General features: G+C 31.2%; 1 long non-coding RNA gene across 1 annotated transcript; it reads right to left on the bottom strand.

Annotated features, from left to right (window-relative positions):
• Nucleotides 1-1,255: 1,255 nt before the first annotated feature.
• LOC111641998 lies at nucleotides 1,256-1,982 on the bottom strand. The gene is made up of 3 exons (XR_002759504.1): nucleotides 1,830-1,982; nucleotides 1,605-1,752; nucleotides 1,256-1,522 (listed from the first exon to the last, which is right to left on the bottom strand). It is a non-coding gene; the product is annotated as an uncharacterized LOC111641998 (long non-coding RNA).
• Between the last annotated feature and the right edge of the window lie 3,267 nt (nucleotides 1,983-5,249).

Here is a 5,249-nt window from a genome sequence, read left to right as displayed (position 1 = left end):
AAAAGTAGATTCATTTCAAGCTAATGGGTGTGTTCTTAGAATCTTGTTTATTATTTTCAAAAAAGGAAATACAGTCGACCCCCCTATAAGACATAGATACGTTTCAATTTATTAGGAATCCGATTTCTTACAAGTCGTTCCAATCACAGCCCGACACGTGTCAAGTTTACGGACTACGGCTGATTCAAAGGTTTTCTTCCATAAAATTAATCGATTCTACACTAATCTGACTCAACATTTCCAAAATACGTATATTTTTTNCCACTGCAGTCACCAAACAATATTTCAAATGCATTACTGGCATTAAAAAAAAAAAACGATTTCATAAAACAAGCTAAACACATTTTTTCACTTCTACATAATTGACTAGATTCTCCTTTCCGAGTTAGTTCTCGAAGAGTAGTGAAACCCAACGTGACTTTAATGTTTTAAAACTCGTACGCGACTCTGTTTCCCTCTGAAATTTAGAAGAAAATTTAGAGGAATTTATTCCGTTTTTCAATGATTTAAGTTTTCGGGTCAATAGTGTTATCAAACTGCGTTTTATTTGCCTCTACTGACCTCACCAGAAATATCCACCTATATTTCATAGGAATAGAATTTGTCTTGTCATAAATGACCCCTAAGTTTTGCTACAAAGAAAAGTAGATTCATTTCAAGCTAATGGGTGTGTTCTTAGAATCTTGTTTATTTCAAGAAAGGAAATAACCGTTTTCCATCGCACTACTAAGAGCTAAATCAATCGAGACCATCACGGAACCCGTACCCATTGATTGTTTGAAAAAATTTTCTGTTTTCTTTCTCCATACGTAGCAATTGTATTAGCAACCATCAGACCTAACCTTACTTTCTTTCACTGATTACAATTCTTCCTGAAATATCTTTCTGGGTCACGTAATTTCACAATAGATATTACGTATTTACTTAACTAGGTTTAACACACTATAGTAAAATCCGCGGTTCTCCTTGATTGTTTTGTGTTGAAGGATAAGTGACCATATTGAGAATTGTTATTGTCAAAGCTAAAGCGAAAATTTGAACTAACATTTGCTTCAAAATTTTCAGCAGACCTGTTGCATTTATAGCAAGAAAGTGTTTATCAAATTGGATAATTAACTTGTTAAAATGATACCTTAATACGGAAACAAATAGATGACAGAATGAAAATAAAACAAAACAAATTAAAAAAGAAGATACTCATATAAAAGATACATCATCAAAATTATTAACGTTTCTCGTTTTTTTCAAGACCGATATCATCTTTGTGAAATAAAATGTTACGAACAACTCACCTTAAAGATGTTTATCAGATATGGGTAGTCATGTGCAGTACAAGTAAATTTTCCTTTCTGGACAGCTGATGCTAATTCTTCGAACGTTTTCGGCAATGACTGTTTTTCCTTGTTAATCATAAACGAAGTTGACGTTCCACCATAAGACCAAGATATGATCAAAACTGGAAGCATCCAGAAGACCAAGGCCACTCTGGAGGGTGAGCGTCTAACGACGTTCAAATCGGCTCCTGAAATAAAAACGAGAGAAAGAATGTTCACCAAATACAGTTTTTAAATGAAAATATTGTCTTGTTATACGTTGATACTTACCTTGATTGAGAAAACTTCCGAACAGAAACCAAACGAATCTTCTTTTATTCCAACCTTTGTTATTGTCTTCTGTTGATTTCTCGTAACTGAGTATTATAAATATGAGTATTCCAGCCACCAAAGTACAGATGAAAATGGCCAGCCACACCTTTATATGAAAGGTTTTTCTGTGTTTGAAATAATATTTAAAATTTTGCATGAATTATATTTTTAAGCTTTACTTACCCAAAAAGAGAAAGGAGAAATTAGTGATTTCCAGGAAAGTTCTAAATTCTTGTTTTTAATGAAGAATTGCAAAGGGACAAACCTGTTAATTGGAGTAAACTCCAGAACACCAATCGTATCAGCATTAATTAACTGGGGCTGATCGGAGATGTCGGGGTCCTGTTAAAACGTAATATTGATAATTTACGAAGTAGTAATAATTATGTTTCTGCTAATGCATTCGTAAAGAGGAAATAAAAGTAATTTACATTTGACGAGAAAATGTTTATTTTAACAACTTACAAACGTTATTCTTTTTAATTCGACTGCAATTTGAAGACAATTGTAGACCTATACATTCTCACTGTCGTTTGTCTGTTCGCCTGTCTTCTCTTAACCTCTAGAACGAAATTAGATAAAATCTGATATCAGATTTGAAAACCATAAAAGCTGGAATCTCAATTCAGTATACATGAACTTCTGGTTTGCACCGGAAGTCACGTTATTTCGATTCAAATCTTTCCCTAAAAGCAGTTAGTAAATGATCGAAACGACTCAATTGTCGGCCCACCAGTGGCCAAGCGGTCTTTGCACCCCGAGCACCGGGAGTTCGGTCGTGGGTTCGTGCCACGGTCTAGCCATGAAGAGTTTTCCGATTTTCTCCACGTCTTTAATGTCTAAGTGGGGGCCAGTTTATCTTAAAGATACCTCCCGGAAGGCATCGCCCAAGTGTTTCGTTGCCATAACTTAACAAACAACAACAATGACTCTATTGCTATAGGAAAAGTATGATACAGGGGCAAGCCACTTTTACTTTAATGTGGAGAAAATATATTTTAGATTAATGAATATTAGTAAAAATTGTAACATAAGGCGATATATATACTGGAAAAGGAACAACTTACAATTAGATTAAAAGAAGCGCCATTAAATTATAACATTATTGGTTAATTTGGCTCCGCTGTTTTGTTATTTTGTCAATTGTAACTAAGTTTAATAATGCCAGAATAAAAAAAATATAATTTCGTTATTCAGAAATAATAGTTGCTATGTGTATTTATAGAGCATTGATTTACAGATTTACAGAAGTAGATGTGTTGAATATTAAATATTAACAAAAACTTTCGTATTAAAATAGACATATATTTTAAATGAGGGAAAATAGCAATTATCCTGATCAAAATTAATATTTAAGTCGACATAATATAAGAATTTAATTACTAAATAAATATCACGTTAAGATGGAACAATAATTATGTATATTTATAATCGCAAAGAATAATTTACAAATATAATATCGATTAATACATATACATACACGCGTCATCACGAGAAAACGGAATAATAAAGTTCTAAATATTCGTTGCTTAAACCATAACAATAAAATATTCATATATGACCTACACAGAATATGTTGCAGATTTTTATTAAAATTACATGTTTAGATTTGTTACGCATTAATAAATAGTCAAATAAATAAATAAAATATTTAAATATTTTATTTATTATTTTATTTACTAAATTTTTTTTTTGATTTTCTTTTTCCCCATGTTTCATATAACATATACACGAAGTTTCATCAAAATACGTCCACGAAAACGGGATATAGACAGGTTTGAGTAGCGAAACTTTAATTATAACCACCCTGTATTTGACCTGTTACTGGCGTTGTGAGAGTGAAATAAATGTATTTGTTGACGCCACTTGTGATAACTCGGTCAGTACCCTTTAAAAAGTTTACCTCAAAAGCTATTACAAACAAATTGGAATAGAGATAAGTGCACTTTGAATACAATCATTTTTTCGAAATCAGATTTCGTTACATCTATTTTTAAACGTTAATTTAACTCTATATTTACGAAAAAATCTGATTAATTTCAATTGCAAGCATCGAAAAAACAAATGAGATTTTAAGAAGATTTTTGTAAATACTTTTAGGAACATGCAGTCTTTTGATGTTCTGTTTCAATCAAAGTTTACAATGCAAACAATTAAAATCAAATTTTAACTGTTTACGAATGGTAAAAATGTTTTTTTCTTTCTACTGTAATTAATGATTTTTATGGCAACTCGATTAATAAGCGATGCCTCTCTAAATAAAAACTGGACCCATTGAGGTGTTACTAAAGTGAAGAAAACACGAAAATCTTCATTTTGCTGGAAATTCTAGAAAAAATAATCGCCACTTCTTGTTATCTGAGTTTTAGATTAATCGAGATTTATCTGAATCGCCATGTAACTAATGTAATTTATTAAGTGAACAAAGTATACAGATGCATACGCAAAACGCAACTACAGAAAATACAGGTAAACATGTGGTAATCCCACACGTTTCCAAATAGGTTTTATATGAAGGAAAGTATTATAAATTTTTGTTTTGTTAAAGTTATTTTCATGCGATTTCTACCAACTCGTTCATTTTGTTTCTTATTACATTTCTCAGAGCCAAGAGATATAAAGCAATTTGTGAATATAACAAATATTTACATTTGTTTGGTAAACATAAATAAAGTTTGAAAGACGTCACATATGTTTGTATTAAATATGAACATTTGAAATGAAATACAAACTCATTTGACGAATAAATGGCTAAAGCTAAATAAAAAAAAACTTGATTAAAATTGAATATTAAGGCTATTTATTTATGCCTATATATTTTTTCACAGCCTGTTCGGAGCCTCACATAAACAACAAACTTACAATGTACTATACATTCGTTCGGTACATTCTATATTCTGTAGCAAGGGTGTTAAGTAGCTTTGCTAATCTATTGTTTGGAACAGACACCATCTGCTAGAAAATATTATCAATAAATAAGCATCAGAAAATGCAATTGCTCATCTTCGTAAACAAAATTACTTCTGTAATAAATAGGCGTGATTGGCATTATGTACTGTACTGCATATGTGTATTCCCGTCTAAACAAAGTAATGTGTGTCTTTAAAATAATAACATTTCTTCCATGTTACCTTTCTCACAACCTTCATCAACACTCCAAAGTCACATGTAAAGTAACAAATATTTGCAGTTACCTCATGTGTTGAAGTTTTATTTAATGATTCATGCATTGTAATCTTGAAAATGTCTTGTTAAATTTATATTGAATTCAAGTTGAAATGCCTCAATAACTGTATTTTTGGGAGAATAAAAGGAATTAATCTAATTGACATTATTTCTTATAAGAAAAATTCGTTCGCTAACGAAGAAAATGGCAATTGAACAGTCTTTATTAACAAATTGAATTTGAGAACCGAGGCAACATTGTATATCCTTTTAGGAATTACTGTATTTTTCGATCTAATTAGCGAAAGACATCCTTACATTACCGTTCGCTCCGCCCCTCTGTTTACGTTCATTTTGTAAAATGGCCAAGGGCAGTATAGGTCAGACAAGGTCAGACATGTTATATTATTTTAAAAATTCACCAAAAATCAATTTATC

Source organism: Centruroides sculpturatus, unplaced genomic scaffold (genome assembly GCF_000671375.1).
Source record: "Centruroides sculpturatus isolate CEXI.00-Female unplaced genomic scaffold, Cexi_2.0 scaffold113, whole genome shotgun sequence".
NCBI lineage: Eukaryota > Metazoa > Arthropoda > Arachnida > Scorpiones > Buthidae > Centruroides > Centruroides sculpturatus.
The sequence above is the reverse complement of the archived record's forward strand: the minus strand, read 5'-3'. Positions and strand labels throughout refer to the sequence as shown.